The 22,784-nt window shown below is 38.5% G+C and overlaps 1 non-coding gene and 1 pseudogene across 1 annotated transcript; one reads left to right on the top strand and one right to left on the bottom strand.

Annotated features, from left to right (window-relative positions):
- Positions 1-3,122: 3,122 nt before the first annotated feature.
- On the bottom strand, positions 3,123-3,229 carry LOC114893545. The gene has a single exon (XR_003792961.1). It is a non-coding gene; the product is annotated as a U6 spliceosomal RNA (small nuclear RNA).
- An 18,027-nt stretch (positions 3,230-21,256) lies between these two features.
- Positions 21,257-21,587, top strand: LOC114891558 (annotated as a pseudogene).
- Positions 21,588-22,784: the final 1,197 nt, after the last annotated feature.

The raw sequence follows: 22,784 nt of genomic DNA on the forward strand, positions 1-22,784 counted from the left end.
ACTCCCCAGTCCCCGGCAGCCACCATTTTATTCTCTGTTTCTATGCCTTTGTTTTTTTATTTTTGATTTCACACATAAATGATACTATGCAGTATCTCTTTCTCTGGCTGACTTATTTCACTTAGCATAATACCCTCCATGTTCATCCATGTTGTCACAAATGGCAGGACTTTCTTCTTTTTTCAGGCTGAATAATATTCCATTATATATATATACCACAGTTATGCATTCATCCATTGATCTTGTTGTTTCTGTAACTTAGCTACTATGAATAATGCTGCAATGAACATGGGAGTACAGAAATCTCTTCAAGATAATGATTTTGTTTCCTGTGGATCAAGCTAATACTTTTGAACAGAACCAGACAGAGGAATGGAAGGCAGACCTGTTCACTATACAGGCTCCCCACATGCTTGTGAAAAAACTTGTTCATGGTAGCAGTGGGCTGTGTCACTACATAATAATCACTGAGAACAAAAACAGAAGTAGACAGAATGGTATAGACATACTGAATTCAAGATAGAACACCCACATGAAAAGCTTGGCTTCTTCTCCCAGATCCCTCCCACACGAGGATGGACTTCTTCCAACTTTAGCCGATTCAGTGGCCAGAAATGGCCACAGAACCAGGTTACATGGCTTATTACATCCAGGAGAACTGGTCCATCAAGGTGATGTGTATGGCCTTTATGTGGTCACTGGGTCTCACAAATCAAGCCAAACAATTTGCAGGACAGTCTCATTTTCTAAGTAAAGATATTTTGTAAACTCCTTTATTTTCTCCTTTTGAGATCTGTTTTCTAAATTTGGCTTCCAGAGTCACTCTCAGGTTCTGTGTGGTTAATTTCTTTTCCTCCAAGGATTTTTAAACAAGGGACCAGATAGAAAACAGATATTGAGACTCTGAGGATATTAGCATTGGGAAGGAATCAGCGTCAATGTAGCCCAATGGCCTCCTGTCACAGAGGAAGACGTGGAGACCATGCAGACTATTGGATTTACTCAAGGTCACACAGCCTAGTTAGTGGCAGAAACATCACTAAAACCCTGACTTCCTGCCTAGTGTTCTTTTTGTTTATGTTGCAAAATCCTGGCTCCCCACATACTGGAATGGGAGCTTGGGCAAGTCACTTCACCTTTCTAATCCTTACTGTCCTTCCCAAATAAAATCGGGATAATAATATACCTACCTCTAGAGGTTTTGTGAGGATTCAGTGACATAACGCATGCAAAATGCTTCACAGTACCTGGCACGGAGTAACTGGCTAAGAGCATGGGTAATGGACTCAGGCTGCCTACATCCAAGTCTCAGCTCTGCCAATTACTTAGCTGACATTTGGCCTAGTTACTTGGGTCTCAGTTTCCTCAATGGTAAATGCGTAAAGTGATAATAGTTCTTACCTCATTAAAATTGCCGCGAGTCTTATAGTCAAAAATATTATATTGCAAATTTGAACGTTGCTAAGAAAGTAAATCTGAACAGTCCTCATCACAAGAAAAAATATTTTGTAGCTTTGTATGGTGACAGATGGTAACTAGACTTATTGTGGTGATCATTTCCCAATGTATACAAATACCAAATTAGAATATTGTACACCTGAAACTAATATAACGTCACATGTCGATTATACGTCGATTAAAAAATTGTTGTGAGGGGCTTCCCTGGTGGCGCAGTGGTTGAGAGTCCGCCTGCCGATGCAGGGGACGCGGGTTTGTGTCCCGGTCCGGGAGGATCCCACATGCCGCAGAGCTGCTGGGCCCGTGGGCCATGGCCGCTGAGCCTGCGTGTCCGGAGCCTGTGCTCCGCAACGGGAGAGGCCACAGCAGTGAGAGGCCTGCGTACCGCAAAAAAAAAAAAAAAAAAAAAAAAAATTGTTGTGAGTATTAAATAAGAGAATATATATAGCACACTTAGAATAATGCTTAGCACATGTTAACTAGTATTAGTCTGACTAGAATAACCATTTTCTTACTTTAAGTAGACATACTTTACCCCAATTCAGCAGTTTTAAAACCACCCATTTTCATATTTTTTGAACACATGCTAAAATTCTTAAGCATAGAGCCTGATGTTCTACTTTGTATGTATATTTTTAAAAGTCACATCATTGGTAGTCCGAGCTCCCAATCAATAGAGGACATGATTCAATAATTTATAGCCTAGGGCTGCATCAAGAGTCCAAGGGCTTACACACTCCAGTTTGCTGAAGAGGGCAGCAACCCCTCTGTCTGAGTTGTTCCATCTGGGATAATAATACTTATTTCTTTGTAAAGTGCTTTGAGACCTTTGAATGAAAAGCACTATGTGAGCACAAATTATTATCTCTTTTCCAGATATCAGTTTTAGATTCAAATCCAGAAGCTCCCTAAAATAGACCACAGCAGAAGTACAATCTGGACACAGATGTATCTGTCCTGTGTTATTTCAATCAGATAATACATTCGTGCTTCGCACCAGCATTCGTTTTCTTTTAAGCATCATAGCCTGTCTAATTTGGATTGAGAAAAAATTAGATGTCTTTCAAGCTGAATGTTTTTGCTGTTTAACATTCAAAGATTTTCCTCTCTCTGTTTTCCTGATTTGTGTATTTGGGATCCTCTCCTGAGGTCAACAGGAATTCTGAGGCCGATTCAACTCTGGGGGCGTGAAGCAGGATGAGGAGAAGAAATTAGGCCCTTACTCCCAAATCCTCAGGCTAGTGTACCTTTGAGTGTCCAATTCAACCTTGTTTCTACTTCATAATTTCCAGTTCATGTGCCTTCTTTTTCATTTACTTCCCAGACACTTCCAATATCATCCAAGGTCAGAAATTTGAAGACTTCACTTTTCCTGAGTTTTCTTTAAAATTCATAAATTTATTTATTCTACCAAAAAGCATTTATGGAACACCTACTATGCATACTGACCTAGATGCAAAGAAATAATAGCCATGGTTGCTGCTAGAGCTAAAATCTAGGCAATATTAGAGTCAGGATCTATTATCTGTTGAGCTAGCACCTGCCCTGGGCCTCTCCCCTACCCCCACTCCCCACTTTTCTTCTTTAATGTCATCCCTCCCCTTTGCCTCTCAGGCTCAGTGTCCCACTGTTCTCTCAGCTCTCCCAATTCTTTTTTTTTTTTTTTTAATATAGAACGCTTCACGAATTTGCGTGTCATCCTTGCACAGGGGCCATGCTAATCTTCTCTGTATCGTTCCAATTTTAGTATATGTGCTGCCGAAGCGAGCACCAGCTCTCCCAATTCTGAGGGCAGAGAGAGTATGCTCTGCAAATGCTAGGTCCTCAATATTTGCTGAACATGACAAACTCAATCACACTAAGGGATTAGTATCTACTAAGGCCCAATGCATAGCTCCTTAAGTTATGCCTTAGATTCTAAGACATTTTATATTATTCATCCCAAAGTGAATTTATTTATTTCCCAAATAGTTTTATTCATTCTTTTCAAAAATCCATTTGATTAATATTAATTTTGCAATGTATCACTCAAAACTATCTTTAGTGTCTCCTCTGGACCAAGCTTCATACCAGATGCTGAGGATGCAGGCGCAAATAAGACACACGAGATCCCTGCTCTTGAGAGCTTATACTCCTCAAGGGAGACAGACACTAAAAAGGAAACAAATACAAAAAACATTTCTGTAAGAGAAAGAAAAGAAGAAGGAAGAAAGAGAGAGTGTGTGAGATGATTAGATTGAAAACGACTAGGACAGAATACCACTTGCAAGGATGGCCTTTCTAAGTAGGCTACATTTGAGCTGAGATCTGAAGGATGGAGAGGCATCAGCCCTGCAAAACTCTGGGAGCAGAGCATTTGAGGCAGAGAGAAGAATACCATAGGAAGGGCCTGAGGCAATAGCAAACTTGACATGATTCAAAGTATGGAAGGAAGGCCAATGAAGTTGGAGATCATTATAAGAAGGGGAAAAAGTGGCATGGAATGAGGTTAGGGAGATAAGTAGGGATCAGACTTATGCTGGGCCTTGCAAGCTATGGTAGGTATGGATTTTATTCTAAGTACAATGAGAAGTCATGAACAGCTTAACTAGAGGTCTGTCATGATCTGGTTTATATTTAAAAGAGATCATTCTGAGATATAGAGCAGAGACTGTATTGGGAAAAGAGTGGAAGCAAAGAGAGCAGTTGGGAAGCTGTTACAGTGGTCTGGGAGGTGACAGTGGCTTACACTGGGGTAGTAGCAGTGGAGATGAAGAAAAATGGATGGAATTCAAAATATATTTGAAGGTGGAACCAACAAGACTTGTTGGAAGATTGGATGAAATGGGTAAGGAAAATAGAGTGATCAAAGATGACTCAATTTTTGGTTTGAACAACTGGACAGATAATGGCACCATTGATTGAGATGGGAAACTAGCAGGGGACATAATAGGGCTGGAGAAAAGAGAAAATTCCATTTTTGACATATTGATACCAAGATACCTTTAGACATTCAAATGGAAATTCAATTCCCAGCTGATATGTAAGTCTGGACTTCAAATGAGAGGTCAGAGTTAGAGGTTTAAATCTGGGAGTCAACATATAGATGGCGTTTAAAGCTATGGCACTAGATAAGTTGATGAAAAGAGAAAGTTGATAGGGAAGAGGATATAGAAGAGCACAGCCCGATACGTTATATGTGAGCCACATATGTAATTTTGAGTTTTCTAGTAGCCACAGTAAAAAAGTAAAAAGAAACAGATGAAATTAATTTTAATAGTCCAGTATACCTAAAATATTATTTCAATATGTATTCATATAAAAATTATTAATGAGATACTTTACATATATTTTCATGCCAAGTCCTTTTTAATTAATTAATTAATCAATTAATTAATTAACTTATTTTTGGCTCTGCTGGGTCTTCGTTGCTGCACGCGGGCTTTCTCTAGCTGCGGTGAGCAGGAGCTACTCTTTGTTGTGGTGCGCAGGCTCCTCATTGCGGTGGCTTCTCTTGTTGCAGAGCATGGGCTCTAGGCACGCGGGCTTCAGTGGTTGTGGCACGTGGGCTCAGTAGCTGTGCCTCGCGGGCTCTAGGGCACAGGCTCAGTAGTTGTGGTGCACGGGCTTAGTTGCTTCACAGCATGTGAGATCTTCCCGGACCAGGGCTCAAACCCGTGTCCCCTGCATTGGCAGGCGGATTCTTAACCACTGTGCCATCACGGAAGTCCCCATGCCAAGTCTTTTAAACTTAGAGAGTATTTTATGCCTACAGCATGTCTCATTTCACACTAGGCACATTTCAATTACTCAATAGCCACGTGTGCATAGTGCAAGTTTAGAACTTAGCCCTGGGACAACTCAACATTTAGAGGTTGAACAGAGGAGGAGGAGTAGTCAGGAAAGGAGACTGAGAGAATGGTGCCATGGAAGTCAAGAGAAGAAAGTATTTTTTAAAAGAAACTGGTTAACTGTGTCCAATGTTTATAAGAGGCTGAGTAAGATGAGAAAGAGCAATAGAATTCAACAACATGGAGGTCACTGATGACCTTGACTGAAGCTGTTTCAGTGGAGTGATGGGTTTCCTGGAAGGAAGCCAGAATGGAGTCAATGAAAGGTAAGGAAGTGATGACAGCCAGTGTAAACAACTTTTTCCAAAAATTCTGCTGTTCAGACAAGCAGAGAAATGAAGCACTAGTTGGAAGAGGATGTAGAGTTGAGGGAGGGTTTTTACCAAACCAGGAGATACTAGAGCATGCTTGTAAGCTAATGAGAATGTTCCAATAAGAAGGAAGAAATAGTTGTGGGGAAAAAAGGGGATATTGAAGAGGGAAGCCCTTCAGAAGACAAAAGAGGATGAGCATAATAGCACAAGGAGAGGGGCTGCTCTTGGACAGAAAAAATGATTCTTCTATTATAATAGGAAGGATGATAGAATATGGATACCATATCTGAGTAGAGATACAGACTTGTTTATAGATCTGGGTAACAGGAATCTTCATTTTACTACAGGGCTGAAGCCATAGCAAAAAAAAAAAAAAAACCCACGAAAAACATAGTGTGCTTGTGGAAGGGGAAAGATGGGGAAGTGCATTCTTTTTCTTTTCATGATTAATGTTAAGTGAAGACTATACTTTTTTCACGGTCTGGATTATTGGTGTCTACTACCCTCCAGGGTACCCCTTTCTCTGGATCAGGTTACCTGGGAACCAGTTTAGTAATCACAAGGTTGGTTTTTCTTTTGTTAGTTAATTAATTCATTTATTTTGGCTGCATTGGGTCTTCGTTGCTGCATGCGGGCTTTCTCTAATTGCAGTGAGCGGGGGCTACTCTTCGTTGTGGTGCACGGGCTTCTCACTGTGGTGGCTTCTCTTGTTGCGGAGCACGGGCTCTAGACGCACGGGCTTCAGTAGTTGTGGCACGTGGGCTCAGTAGTTGTGGCTTGCAGGCTCAGTAGTTGTGGTGCATGGGCTTAGTTGCTACGCGGCACATGGGATCTTTCCGGACCAGGGCTTGAACCCATGTCCCCTGCATTGGCAGGAGGATTCTTTTTTTTTTTTTAATTTAATTTTATTTATTCTTTTATACAGCAGGTTCTTATTAGTTATCCATTTTATACATATTAGTGTATACATGTCAATCCCAATCTCCCAATTCATCACAGCACAAACCCTACCCCGCCGCTTTCTCCCCTTGGTTTCCATACGTTTGTTCTCTAGCCTGATCCAATTTGTGGGACAATCCGCCTGAGGCCTATTTAATCTTATCCCTAGTTGAAAGTCTAGGCCTCCTCCATGTCTTTAAGAATTTTGAAAGACTTCTAAAGGGGAAATGTACTGAGCAGGGTCCCAAGCAGGAAATAATATTCTACTCAAAAAATTTCACAGAGAATAATTTATTAAAGGGCCTGTTTACAAAGATGTGTGCGGTTCAGGAAATAGCAGGTATGTAGAGTCACCCAGGGATGAGCAAGAGTTTGCTAAAACCTTCCCTTCCCCAGATGTGTGGGGGCAAGGTGAAGAAAGTGTTATGGGAGCCCAGTGAATGCTGGAGCCCTGTAGGAGGGGCTGTCAGGCAGCTACTTTGAGAACATGGTAGTAAAGTAGGGAGAAAGAAGGGAAAAGAAATACCCTGATCTCTCTTTCTTCCTGCTCTTCTTTCCACCCCTGTGCCAAGCTTCTGCTCAACCCATTGGAAGCCAGAGGGCAGGGGAACCCAGGTGATGTAACCCATAGAGATCAGTGCTCCATGGTTCAAAGCAGGATAGGGAAGGATGGAGAGTGACTCTAGGAAAGGGGGTGGGTCGGGGGCAAGCAGAGTATAATTAGCACAGGAAGATAAGATATCCTTTCATGAAACAATTAAAGAAACAACTAAATGAAAGAACATATCAATATTAGGAATATCAACTAAATAGGACTATGTATGGAGCACTAAATATGTGACAGAGATGAAGGGAGGAGAGAGGGAAAGCTGAATAAAGCTAGCTAATTCTTAAGGCTTTAGTAAATCTTAGCTTTCTTTAAGTTTTCTTACTAGACCAGAGGTTTGGAGAAGGGGGGATTGATTATTTTGTGTCTTGTTTTATCAAAGAAAATGCTTTATTTTCCCTTTATTATGTACAAGGCAGAAAATTCTAGAGGCAAAAATATATGTTTGACTTTTGGAGAAAAGGGATCCTCTGTAGATTTTCATATCCTCTTATCCCAGTCTCCCTCCACCTGCACCACTGGAAAGAGGTCTAAACCTCCAGGAGACAGTGGCTTACTGAAGCTTAAATTTGGACAAAAGCTTGATGCAGACATTTGAGGTTACTAAGCTTCTGTCACCATATGGACACAATCAAACAGAAAGCAATACTGCATTGTGGTTAAGAAGGTAGGCTCTGAAGTCAGATTGCTTAGACTTAAACGCTTGCTCCACTACTCACTAGCTGTATGACCTTGGGCAAGTTACTCCTCTTTTCCTCCATGCCATCTGTAAAATGGGGATAATAATAGTACTTATTCCACAGGGTCATTTTATGAGGATAATATAAGACACTTCACATAAAGTACTTAGGATACTGTCTGGCATAAAGTGAGTGCTTAAGAATCTTATTAATAAAGCCAATTTCCTGATTCCAAAGTTTTCTGCAACCAACTCCATTTCTCTTGAATAACCTGGTCTTGGTATCATCTCCACATCTTTAGATTTGTCTCTGGAAACCGCACCCCCTCCAAGCGTGCGCGCGCGCGCGCACACACACACACACACACACACACACACACACACACACACACACAGTAGATAGTGGAGTCCACATTTATAGCAAAGGTATAATCATATACTTTTTTTTTCCCCCAGCGGGTTCCCACCTCCCCAAGGGACGCGGGGCGCGCGCGCGGGCGCGCACACGGCCCCAGCCAACACGACGGCCGCCGGGTAGCCCCCTCCCGATGGCCGCGGCGGGGTGGGGTGGGGAGACCAGTGGCGCGCAGCGCGGCGACCCGGTGTTCGTATACTTTTAAATTCATTCATGTGCTCACATATTTATTGAGCACCTGTTATGTTCTAGATACTGGATTAGGTGCTGAGCACAATATAAAACTGAGAAAAAACAAACACAGCCCTTGCCCGAGGAGCTTGTGATCCAATGAGGTATACAGACACTAATCAAATTACTACAAATAAACACTGTATGATAGGGCAATGATAGGATCATTAGTGAATCATGAGATTACAGCTCAGTTTTTTCAGATTCTAGAGAAAAGGAGTTAAGCGGGCTTCTGCGAGCTACAAGAGAGACATAAGGCTGTGATGTCCAGTAGGGTAGCCACTACCCACATGTGGCTATTTACATTTTAATTGTAAGCAATTAAAACTAAATAAATTTAAAATTCTGTCCTTCATTTGTACTTGCCACATTTCAAGTGCTCAAGTACCATATATGACTAGAGGCTACTGTATCAAACAGTAAAAATGCAGAAGATTTCCTGTAGAAAAACAGGCAAAAGGCATGAACAGACGATTCACAAAGAGATATATAAAGATAGTTTTTAAATATATAAAAACATATCAACTTCATTCATAATAAGAACAATTGACATTCTTAAAGCATATTGAGATATCATTTTTCACTCATTAGATTGACAAAATAATCAAAACCTTGACAGTACACTTTGTTGATAAGGATATAAGAAAACAGATACTCTCATACATTGCTGGAGGGAATATGGCAAAACTACATACAAATTTACCCTTCAACACAGTAATCCCATTTACACAAATTTATCCTGAAGTTACACCTTTAATAACATAAAAATACCCCTGAACAAGATTATACATTGTAGCATTATTTGTAATTTCAAGATATTGGAACCTCCCTAAATATCTAACTGAAGGAGGTTGTTTGAATAATGCACTCATACAATGGAGTACTATGCAGCTGTAAAGAAGAATGAGGAAGATCTCAATGAGCTGATATGAAATGATTTCCAGGAGATATTAAATGAAAAAAGCAAAGTGCAAAAGAACATATATAATATGCTACCTTTTGTGTAAGAAAAAAGGGAAAAACAAGAAAACGTGCATTATCATTACAAAAAGAAACATGAAGGATAAACTAGAAAACAACAAAATGTGTTTCCTACAAGGAGAAGGGGTGGAAGGAGTAAACAGAAGGGAGTGACCCTTCTCTGAATGTAAATTTTTATATAGTTTTGACTTTTGAAAGCTTGTTAATATCTTACATACTCAAAAATAATAAGAAGGGAGGAAAAACTAAAACCAAAATCCAATCATACAAATGAACACACTTTATTTCAAATGAATACCATGACCACACTAAATGGGAATAAAATTTAAAAAGGGAACTAATCCAAGGAATTTATGGACACATTATATCCTAAGTTTTGGAGAGGGTAGAGAGAGAAAAGGGCAAACAAATCCTAAACTCTTTTTAGCATGATTGTTAATTATAATGGTATGGGCAAAGCAATTCTGAAACAATTTTATATGTAATCTAAGATTGAGGAAATTGTTGGGAACCAAGTTTCTCACTGTGGAAGAAAGGATACGTAAGTATAGAATAGGGAGGACAAGAAAGAATCCTGCAGAGATAGGTTGGAATTAGAGAAACTGGCATGAACTCATGATTTCTAAAATATGAATATGTGTGTATATACATGTTTATGTCTGTACCCATGTATATGTACATATATGCCTATATTTCCTAGCTCTGGCTATTCAAAGGAAAGAATAGCCAAAGTAGCAAATATAACCCAATAGCAATGAGCATATCTGGTGTCCAGACCTTGGTTTCTAATACCATGCCCCACTAAAAGGAACCTGGGCTCCTTTGAGAAATGGCTGATACCAGGGCTGGGGCAACGTAGGTACAATTGGAGCCTGGAACATCTTGTTATGCCAGATAGTAAGTGCTAGAAGATGACAGGAGCATATTACATGGGAGCCAGCTTGAAGAGTCTCCCACTGGCCAAATCTGGGACAATCTGAGCACCAAACTAAGTAAAAACAATAATGAACTATACACCATTGAGAAAAATAGCAATCCATGAGTCCATAATCTTAGATAGATAGATAGACAGACAGACAGGTAGATAGATAGTCAGATAGATAGATAAATGGGGGAGAAGGGAGGCCTCTTGCGTAGTGCAGAATACTGAGGGCCTAGAGTCAACTTACCCATTAGGCACAGTGTCTAAATACCATGATACTTTTTAAAAAATTAATTAATTAATTAAATTTATTTATTTATTTTTGACTGCATTGGGTTTTCGTTGCTGCACCCGGACTTTCTCTAGTTGCAGCAAGCAGGGGCTACTCTTTGTTGCGGTGCATGGGCTTCTCATTGCGGTGGCTTCTCTTGTTGCAGGGTGCAGGCTCTAGGCGCGAGGGATGCAGTAGTTGTGGCTTCAGGGCTCTAGAGCGCAGGCTCAGTAGTTGTGGCACACAGGCTTAGTTGCTCCGCGGCATGTGGGATCTTCCCGGACCAGGGCTCAAACCCGTGTCCCCTGCATTGGCAGGTGGATTTTTAACCACTGAGCCACCAGGGAAGTCCCAAAATCCCATGATACTTTTAAAGGCCAATGAAAATGTTTTAATTTTTATTTCTTTTAAAAGAAACCAAAAGAAAAATAAATGTAATAACAATAAATCTAGCTTGGATCATATTAATCTTTATACCAACATAGTCATAAATATAATTTAAAAAAATTTTTATGGAGTAAAGGGCCCAGGAAGGCAAAATATCATAGGGCTCATGAAAGTCATAATGCAGCCCTGTGAGGTACTAGTGGTAAATATGGACAGAGTGCTAGATGGAAAATCATCATTTGGCAGTGTTCATGGTAAAGATAGGATCAAGAGTCATCCAATAGATGCTAAATGTAAGAGAAATCTGGGGGAAGAATAGAATATATGAATGGTCTTAAAGTATCCCCCCCACTTCTTATTAGTTGTGGAAATTGCAAGGAAAAAAATTAAAAGATGATTATACAGTGGAGGTAGTGGGTACCACCTTTTAATGAAAATTAAAACTGTATTACCTGTGAGGGACAGGTAGACATCATGTGCCTTCAGATGTAATATCCTGAGAAGGTTATGACATCATCTATACAGTATCCCTACTAAAAGTGTATGATGATATAATCATGAGGAAACATCAGACAAACAGAAAATGAAAAATGTTCTATTTTTTTTAAAAGGTGGAGGTGGGGCAGAGTTACATTCTTCAAAAATGTCAATGTCAAAAAAGGCAAAGAAAAACTGGGAAATGTTCAAGATTTAAGGCAGCTGAAGAGACATGGCAACTAAATACTGTACCTGACCCTAAAATTGAACCTGTCCTGGAAAGAGAAAAGCCTATAAGGGACATTATTAGATCAACTTAAAAATTTGGAATATAGACAGTGAATTAGATAAAAGTATTCTACCATTGTAAATTTATGAAGTCAATAGCTATAGGGCAAAGCCCTATTCTTCAGAAATATATGCTCAAGTATTTAGCGGTAAGAGCTGTGATGTATGTAACTTACCTCAAGTGGTTCAGGAAAAAAATTGGCATTTATTATGTGTGTGTATGGAGAGAGAGAATAAATGACAAAGCAAAGGGGATAAAATAACAATAGGTGAATCTTTGTAAAAGGTATATGACTGTTCTTTGTACTATTTTTATTTTTGCAACTTCTTATAAGTTTGAAGTTATTTCCAAATAAGTTTTTTTTCCCAAATAAGTTTTTAAAAACAAAAAATAAAAAAAACATATTAGACTGTCACATACAGATGTATAACTAATATTGTATGCATAACATTGGCTAGATTTTTCACATTATAAATAGTTTCCCATGTTATTACATAATCTTTGAATCTATCATTTTAAATGTCTGCATAGCATTCTAACAAACTGACACTCTAGAGTTTACTGGGCCATTTTCTTTATTGTTAAACATTTAGACTATATTCATTTTTTCCTGATTTAAACAATGTTCACAATGATTAAGCTTAAGAGCCATAAAAAAAAAAAGAGCTATAGGACCATACTACCTATATTCAAATCTCAGCTCTGTGGTTTACTAGCCCTGTAGCTTTGATTAAATTACTTATCTCTCTATGCCTCAATTTCTTCAAGTCAGGCATAATATATAGTATTTATAGAAATGATGTGAACATTAAACGAGATGCTCATGTAAAGAACTTACAGTGGTGCCTAGCACGTAGTCAGCATTCAACAAATATTAGCTATTTGTGTAATTTTTTGTGCATTCAGCTTTTTTTGTTTGGGGAGATCTAACCTTTTGCAATATTAATAGTTTAAAATAAAAGCAATACTGATAGTTTGGGATATGGAAAAAAGTGAATAATATAGATATAATAATGGCAATATTTTGAACAATGAAACCAATGGTTTTATAATCCTTGATTTCTTTAATTTTTTAAAAAAGTATACATGAATTCATCTAATAAACAAAAACACATCTCCTGCTATCCTAAAGTACACCACTAGGTGGCGATATAACCAATTAATTGACAATATTAATTTAGGTAAATTTCAAACTCAAATTTACAAAATCCCAAAATAGAAAGAGGGTTCTTTGAAAAGAAGTGTGGTCACAGCAGACACATTAAATCTACGGCTGGTGACTAAGCTGAGGTACATCTGTCCCAATACTTCACTAGGTGTTAGGTTGCCCAGACGTCTCTGAACTGATTCATCTTTCCTCTGACCCCATTTCCACCCAGCTTAAAAACCCTTTCCTCTTTCAGACTTTCCTATCTCAGTAAATGGCACTATTACCACCCGCCTATGTGTTTAAGGTAGAAACTAAAAGTTACTCTATTGTGGGGTGTGGGGCTTTTTGTTGTTGATTTCTAGTTTTGTTATACTCTTGTAAAAAATGGATGTAGTCCATGTGATATCAATTCTTTTGCTATTTCTTGAGACTGGCTTTGCAGTAAGATGCTATAAGTTTTCCCTGTGTACTTAATAACATGTAATCTCTGTTAGGTGAAGGATTCTGGCTATATCCATGAAATCAATCTTGCTAACTGTGTTGTTTATATCTTCTAATCCTTATTAATATTTTGTCTGCTTTTTCTGTTTCTGTAGGAAATGTGGTTAAAAAAAACCTCTCCCACTGTAATTTAAAATGTGTTTATTTCTTGCAATTCTGTCAATGATATTTTTACTTTATATCTGTTGAAGATATATTGTAAGTTACATATAGATTCAGAATTGCTATATCTCCTTGGTAAATTATTCCTTTATTACTTATCTTAAAAGTAAATTTATGGGACTTCCCTGGCAGTCCAGTGGTTAAGACTCTGCCTTTCAATGCAGGGGGCATGGGTTCGATCCCTGGTCGGGAAGCTAAGATCCCACATGCCTCAGGGCCAAAAAACATAAAACCGAAGCAATATCGTAACAAATTCAATAAAGACTTTTAAAATGGTGCACATCAAAAAAAAAAGAGGTACCTTTAAAATATAAATAAATAAATAAATAAATAAATTTATTCCTAACAGTGCTTTCCACCTTAAAGTCTATTTTGTCTGGTATTAATATCACTACATTAACATGCTTTTTGGGTAATATTTGCCCATCATATATTTTTTCCATTCATTTGCTTTCAAATTTCTATGCCTTTATGTTTTAGCTATGTCTATGGCAAACACATATAGCTAGATTTTTTCCTTATTATCTAATATAAGCAGTTCTGATTTTAACTGCCAAGCTTAATATATTTATATATTTAAATTATTGACATATTTTGACTTATTTCTACAATTCTATGATGTGGTTTTATTTTTCAATTTATAATGCATCTTTTAAACTTTTTTTCCTCCTTGCATGCCTTTTATTGGATGGTTCTGGTTTTATTTATTCCTCTTTCTTCACCTTTATTGATTTAGAGCCTTTATGTTTCTATCCTTTTGATAATTATTCTCACCTTCTTAACATGCACATTAGAAAGTCTAAAGTTAATTTACCTATTCTCTTCCCGAATAATCAAGGGCTTTGTAAAACTTTATCTCCAATCACTTTCCTTCCCATCTTGCTCACTGTCGTTATCTAATATTTTAGTTTTAACATCTTCTCAATCTAGACTTTAAAATCATTGTTAATGTTGTTTACAATAAATGCTTATTTAGATATGTTCACATGTTTAGCAATTTTCTTGCTTACCACTTCTTGCATTATGTTATTCCCTTGATTAAAATTCTTCAGTAGCTTCACATTAGAAACAATAATATCCAAACCCTTTGCCATAGTATACAACACTTCACATGACCTGGTCCCTGCTTGTTTCCCCAGCCTCCTCTCTATCACTCTTCCCCATTGCTCACTGCCCTCCAGCTATAATCATCTTTTTTTAGTTTCTGGAACATGCTATAACTGAACACCAATTTTTTTCCCCACCTCAAATACTATGCACGTTCTTTTCCTTCAGTTCAGTATGGTCTTCTTTCTATTCTCCCTATTGCTGGCTCTCTCTCATTCTTCTCAGCTTAAATGTAGCCTTCTCAAAGTGTTCTTTTGCCATTCTATATAGATTAGGTCCTCCCCATCCCATATAACAGCCCTCTGTTTATTTCCTCTATGTACTGATTGCAAGTCATAATTACATATTCGAATATGTGATTCCTTGCTTGGTGTCTGCCTCTCTGACCATATTGGCTCTATAAGAACAGCAGTGGGAGTAAAAAGAAAGCAAATGTGAATGAGAAACATTTTAAAAGAAGGGCTTAAAATTTTTTATATCAAATTAGATGAGAGGGCAAGTAGAAGGAAAAGTTAAATGTAATTAAGTTTCTCTTTTGGAAGACTATAAGGATAGAGATACCACTTGACGGAAATAGAATAATTGGGAAAATAATTCAATTTGAATGAAATTGAGGAGGGAGAAAATTACTTCTGCTTAGAAGTATTAAGCCTTAAGTAACAGTGGGACATTTATGTGAAGATATCACATAGACAATCTGAATTATGGTAAGTAGAACATAGGTATGAGGTCAGAACGGGAGATGTAGTTTGGGGAATAACTTACATATTTTTCATCCCTTATCAATTTAATATTCAATTTCTCATTTAGCCATTCCAAACCTTCTGCTTTATATATTCAACAAATATTCTTCCTGGCTCTGTGCTAAATACAAGGATACAGTAATTAACTAAGATGGGTGCTATTCCTGCTCTCAGGGAGCTTACAGCACGAAAGAGGAGAAACGAATAAGCAGTTGCAATAGCGTATGATACACTCTGCCATAGGGATTAGATAAGCATGCTATTAGGAACACACAACAGGAAAAGTTAACCTAGTCTATGGGCCAGGGAAGTCTTTCTGGGGGTGGGGGGAGTAATGCTTTACTGAAACGCAAAGGAGAATATGGAGTTATTCAGGAAAAAAGGAAAAGGAGAGACTCCTTAAGTGAAGGACACATGTATGCAAAAGCTTTAAAGCAAGAAAAAACGTGCGTGCTCAAGTGTTCCTACCAATACTTTTTCCCAGAAACTATTCTCTACCCAACCATTTAAAATTGTTTTTTGGACTTCCCTGGTGGTCCAGTGGTAAAGAATCTGCCTTACAATGCAGGTGACGCGGGTTCAATCCCTGGTCCGGGAACTAAGATCCCACATGACGGGGGACACGACTAAGCCTGCGAGCCACAATACTGAGCTTGTGCGCCTCAACTAGAAAGGCTGTGTGCCTCTACTAAGACCCAACACAGCCAAAAATAAATAAATAAATATGAGAACTATTATTTTTTTAAAAATTTTATTTCAAGTTGATTGAGGTATAATTTATATACAGTAAAATTCATCCTTTTATGGTGTAAGTTTCTGTGCATTTTGACAAACTTATGCTGTCATGTAACAATTACAACAATCAAGATATGTAGTATTTCTATCACCCTAAAAAGTTCCATCACACCTCTTTGTACCTCCCCTACCCTCAGCCCCCTCGCAACTGCTGACTGGATTTCTGTCCCTATAGTTTTCCTTTTTCCAAATGTATAAATGGAACCATACAGTATGTAGACTTTTGAATCTGGCTTCTTTCGCTGAGCGTAATGCTTTTGAGAGTCATTTATGGTGCTGCATGTATTAGTAGTTTGTTCCTTTTTACTGCTAAACAGAATTCCATTGTAGAGGTGTACCACCGTCTGTTTCATGTTGATGGACATTTGGCATGTTTCTGGTATTTTTAAAATACGGACAAAGCTGCTATAAATATCCCCATAGAGGTTTTTTTAAATTTTTGATTGAAGTACAGTTGATTTACAATATTGTGTTAGTTTCAGGTGTACAGCAAAGTGATTCAGTTATATATATATATATATTTTTTCAGATTCCCATAGAGGTTTTTGTGTAGGTATAAGTCTTCATTTCTCTTGAGTAAATACCTAGGAGTGGGTTTGTTAGGTCATAGAATAAATGCATGTTTAACTTTATAGGAAATTACCAAACTGTTCTCCAATGTGGCTGTACCATTTTGCATTCCCACCACTATGAGAGTTCTAGTTTTTCCACATCCTCAGCAGCATTTGACATTATCAACTGTTGGTTTTGTTTTATTTATTTATTTTTAAGTCATTCTACTAGGTATGTAGTGATGCCTCATTGTCATTTTAATTTGCATTTTCCTAATGACTAATAGTGTCAAGCATCTTTTCATGTACTTATTTGCCATCTGTATATCTTCTGTAAAATGTTTGTTCAAATATTTTGCCCATTTTTTCTTTTTCTGTTTTTGATTGTTTTCTTATTATTGAGTTTAGTGAGTCTTTTACATATTCACGTTACCAATACTTTATCAGATATGTGTTTTGCAAATGTTTCTTCCCAGTGTGTGCCTTGTCTTCTCATTTTCTTAGACTGACTTTCAAAGACCAGAATTTTTTTCTATTTTGTAAGGTCTAATTTATTAATTTGTTCATTTCTACCCAAAGTTTTAATCCCATTCCTTTCCATTTCTTTCTAGAATAATCTTCTTTTTCTGCCTCCCATCATGCAGAAGTCTCCCACTTTTTGCAAAAATCTTCACTTGCAGTTATTTCCCACCCTACATTGTTACTGTCCTTTTTCTCCTTCATTTCCCTGCCAAATATTTGGAATGAATGTTCCTTACTACTTAGTCATTCCTGAAATCCCCGAAAATTTGCTTCCATTCACACCACACTACCAAAACTAACCTCTGGATGTCACCAAAAAACCTCTTACGTGTCGATTCCAATAATAGTTTCTAGACCCTAATTCTCTACTTCCTTTTAGCATAACCCTTCCTTCCAAAAATTATTTTTTAACCTCTTACTTTCAGCGTTCCCAAAATGCAGATCTAAGGTGTATAATAGCCCCTTAGGGATTAATTCAGTTGTTGAATGCCATGTAAACAAGAGTTTCTTTACTGAATAAACTCAACATTTTTTTGGTCTGAATTCAGACAGAAGCAATAAATATGAAATAGGTGTTAAATTATTTACAGGTTATTAATTCCCTTAAATGACTTGAATATCACCATTTGTTTTTTCAATGACTTCGTTGTCATTTTTTAAAAATCTATACCCCCAATAGCATAAATTTCAGCACAACCCACAACTGATTTTTTAAATTCTGAATTACTAGAGTCCAAATGAGTGAAATTTTACTCTAGCTTTTTCATTATAATATATATGTTCATATATATTATATATTTGGAAGAAATACAATCCAGGAACAATCTCCAAGCACAGGGACAGAAGTAGTTATTAAAATAGCAAAGTTTGTTTCTAATATTTATTAGGTAGAGAAACTGAAATACAGTGAAATAGATTTTCCCCCTAAAAGTAAAATCATAAAGAGGCAGAGCAAAGAAGTTTCAGTTTTGATTTTGCTTCATTGGGACCATAAATAGCAAACAGTTTATTTCTCTCAGGTATTCCCCTAACCACCACTGTTTTCCTTTCCATTTGCCTTCCCTTTCTTTTTAATTTCCTCTAATTAGCATAATGACCAGACAATATGACTAAATTAAATCATTCCATTTTTCTCAACTCTAGGTCAAGGTAATTACTTCTGGTTACCCTATCTCTTCTGCCAGCTTCCCTTTACCTGCTGAAAAGTCTGCTTTCAGATGGACAGCTCCTGCTTTGTTCTTGGACAGAGCAAAGGCTGAAATTTTCCTGAAGTTCATTAGTGTCATAAGGCCAGGCTAGGGAAATCAGTGCTCTGAGGTCTTGTATGTCTCTAGCATGAGAATATCAGTACATTCTGTGCATATTGGGAGGCAGCATAATATAGTAGAAACAGCTTAGGAGTTAGACCCCAATTCAAATCAAACTTGACTGACACGTAAATAAAGTCAATAAATCCTCTGAGCATGTTTCCTCATCTGTGAAAGAAAGATAAATAATATCTACTTTAACCGGAAACATGAGTAAAGAATCTGATACTTAATAAGTACTCAATACAATTTGGTCCTTTCCTCCCCTCTCCAGCAAATTCTTTTAATCGAGAATAACTTTTTATTCATTTATTTATTTACTTGGCGGCTTCGGGTCTTAGTTGTGGCACACGGGGATCTTTGTTGTGGCACACGGGCTTCTCTAGTTGTGGCATGCGGGCTCGGTAGCCCCACGGCATATGGGATCCTAGTTCCCCGACCAGGGATTGAACCCACGTCCCCTGCATTAGAAGGCGGATTCTTAACCACTGGACCACCAGGGAAGTCCCAAAAATGACTTTTTAAAATGTCACCCTTTCTTGGTCCACTGATGCCAGGCCAATCCTTTCATACTTTCCATAGTGTACACTGACATAATAGTGAGATAAGGGGATATACTGCCTCCTGAACATATTTGTGTTTTAACAAGGACTCTCAGGATAGGAGCTTTTGATGTGGCAAGGGCAGTGCTAGTGGTGATTTCTGTATTATGTTCTGGGAAATCTAAAAGTTCTATGAGGCATCTCAAGAAGTTTCTGAAAACACGGTAACAAGAGACTTATTTCATTTCTGCCTGCTCTGTGACCTACATACACCACCTTGACAATAGATACATTGGTCATCAGCATTCAATTGTACTACTTTGCATATAAAGGGCTTACAGTGTTCCATGAAGATCACACAGGAAATACAAGTCTATAAATAAAGTTCAAGGCACCTTGTATATTTTGTCCTGAAATAGTGTACATTTATTATATGAAATAAATTACACATTAACATTAATTTGAAATTCTTTTTGTCAGATTAAGAGCACACATGATCTTTTTTTTTTTTTTTTTTTGGCCGTGCCCCCTGCAGTGGAAGCGCAGAGCCTTAACCACTGGACTGCCTGGGAAGTCCCAAGAGTACGCATGATATTTGACTCAATAATTATACTTCTAGGAATCTCTCCTAGAATACACTCATACGTGTGTACAAATATGTATGTAGAACCATATTTATTGCAGCTTATTTGTACCAACAAAGACTAGAAACAATTGCTTAAGTATTATAGAATAGTCATACAACAGAATACTATGAACCCATTAAATAATAAACAATTATTAATTAAATAGCAACTACATGCTCAGAACCTTATTAAGTGCTGAAGGACAATAAAAAGAACTATAAGCCATGGTTCTTATCCTGGAGGAGCTTATGACTTGGTTGAGAAGGGTCAAAGATGCACAGATCCCTGGCTTAAATTATATGTCTTCTATGTGAGTCAACTTTTTGGTTTGCGTTCTTTTAAATGTTTATTTATTTATTTATTTAGGCTGTGCTGGGTCTTAGCTGCGGCAGCAGGATCTTCGTTGCCGTGTGTGAGATCTTTAGTTGCGGCATGAGACCTCTTAGTTGAGGCATGTGGGATCTAGTCCCTGACCAGAGATCAAAACCGGGCCCCCTGCATTGGGAGCACGGAGTCTTAGCCACTGGACCACCAGGGAAGTCCCTGGTTTGTGTTCCTGAAGAGGAATCTTCTGGACTAGAGGATGGCAAACTACAGCCCATGGGCCAAATCCAACTCCTTGTCTATTTTTTGTAAATAAAATTTAATTGGAACACAGCCATGCCCATTCATTTACCTATTGTCTATTCTACTTTCCTGATACAGAGTTGAGTACTTGCAACAGAGATCATACGGCCCACAAAGCCAAAAATATTTACTAACTGGTCCTTTATGGAAAAAGTTTAACTCCTCTTGTAGGCCTTTAAAAAAAAAAAAAAAAACCTTTAAAAATGGTTTGGGCACTTCCCTGGTGGTGCAGTGGTTAAAAATCCTCCTGCCAATGCAGGGGACACAGGTTTGAGCCCTGGTCTGGGAAGATCCCACATGCCACGGAGCAACTAAGCCCGTGCGCCACAACTACTGAGCCTGCGCTCTAGAGCCCACGTGCCGCAACTACTGAGCCCACATGCCACATCCACTGAAGCCCACGCGCCTAGAGCCTGTGCTCCGCAACAAGAAAAGCCACCGCAAAGAGCCCGTGCACCACAACAAAGAGTAGCCCCCGCTTGCCGCAACTAGAGAAAGCCCGCGTGCAGCAACAAAAACCCAACGCAGCCAAAAACAAAAACAAATAAATTTGTTTTTAAGAATAAAAAAAAAATTATTTTTTAAAAAAAGCATTGGAGTTAAGGATGGTGGTTTTAAAATATGTCCATAAATTCTTTGATACTCTTTCCTTTAAAAGATGAAGCTGAAGTGCTGGGGCCCCCGTGTCTGGGCGGTTTGTGCTTGCTGGTGGCAGCCGCGTTGCTTTTTGATGGAGGAATGAAGTCGGTGCCTGTGGCTTCTGGGCTGGAATCAACTGTGCTCTCCCTGGAGGCAGAGGAGCTGAGCCAGAACTACGGCCAATACACTGGTAGTCGTTAGACTGACCACTGCTGCTGCAGGATGTGCAGGCTGTTTTGCAAGCCATGAAGCATATGGAGCCTCAAGTAAAACATGTTTCACAGTCTATCAAAATCTGCCCTCACCAGTGGCTGTTACAGAGGTGAGTGTGAACCCAAAATGACAAAATGGGAAGCAGCATTCCTACTAGGAGTAAGCCCTACAGCCAATAAAGGAAAGAGGTGCTCATTGACGTATTATGCATTTAAATCACCCAGACAAGGCAGGATCTCCTTAGATAACAGTCAAAAATCAATGACGCTAGAGATTTACTAGAAGTTCAAGCTAGAAAATGAAGTATATGTATGATGAATTTTAAGTTCTTTTTCATTGATGTATATGAGTACCAGCTTTTATCATAAAATACCTCAAAGCTGCAAAAAATAAATAATTAAAAATAAAAGATGAAGCTTAATTCTCCTCTCTGTGAGTGTGGACTGAACTCAGTAACTTCCTTCTAATAAATAGAGTAATGTTCAGGGACTTCCCTGGCAGTCCAGTGGTTAAGACTCCACGCTTCCACTGCAGGGGGCACAGGTTCGATCCCTGGTCGGGGAACGAGGATCCCACATGCCTCACAGCGCGGCCCAAAAGTAAAATAAAATAGAGTAATGTGCAAATAAGAGTGTGTGACTTCTGACACTAGATCATAAAAGATGTTACAGACTTCTCCTTGCCCTCAGATCACTTGCTGGAGGAAAGCCGATTGCTATGTTGTGAGGACACTTAAGTAGCCCTGTGGAGAGGTCCATGTGGCAAGGAATGGAGACCTCCTGCCAACAGCTAGCAAGGAACCAGGCCTTCTACTAACAGCCATGTGAGGGAGCCATCTTGGAAGTGGAGGCTTCAGCTCCAGGTAAGGCTTCAGATAGCTGGAGTCCTGGCTGATGTCTTGACTGCAGCTTCATAAGAAACTCTGAATCAGAACCACTCATTTAAACCACTCCTGAATTCTTGACCCAGAGAAACTGGGAAACAATATGTCTTGCCTTAAGCTGCTAAGTTTTGGGGTAATTTGTTATTCAGCAATAGATAACTAATACAAAACTGAAAGCTATAGATGCTCTAGAGCAGTGGTAAACTTTCTGTAAACTTTCTCTAGAAGGGCCAGACAGTCAATATTTTAGGCTTTTGGACCATATGGTCTCTGTGGCAACTACCCAACTCTGCTGTCGCAGCAGGAGAGCAGCCACACACAATAGGTAAACAAATGGGCATGGCTGTGTTCCAATAAAGCTTTATTTACAAACACAAGCAGCAAGCCCGTGGGCCATAGTTTGCCAGCCTCTGCTCTAGAGAAACCAATTTTAATGATATTAAGCAATGATTAGAAAGGAGTAATAGGAGCTGGGGGATTTCTCAGCTAAAGGCTGCAAAGCCAACTACCAAGGAAACTCCTGATTAGAAAAGGGTATGTGCACAATATGGTCACAATTCTTTTTTTAACTTTCCCTGCAAGTTTTTTGCCCAGAGAAGAGAAATAAAATAATTGG

The sequence above is a fragment of the Monodon monoceros genome, unplaced genomic scaffold (assembly GCF_005190385.1).
Source record: "Monodon monoceros isolate NGI ecotype Baffin Bay Population unplaced genomic scaffold, NGI_Narwhal_1 Super_Scaffold_12, whole genome shotgun sequence".
NCBI lineage: Eukaryota > Metazoa > Chordata > Mammalia > Artiodactyla > Monodontidae > Monodon > Monodon monoceros.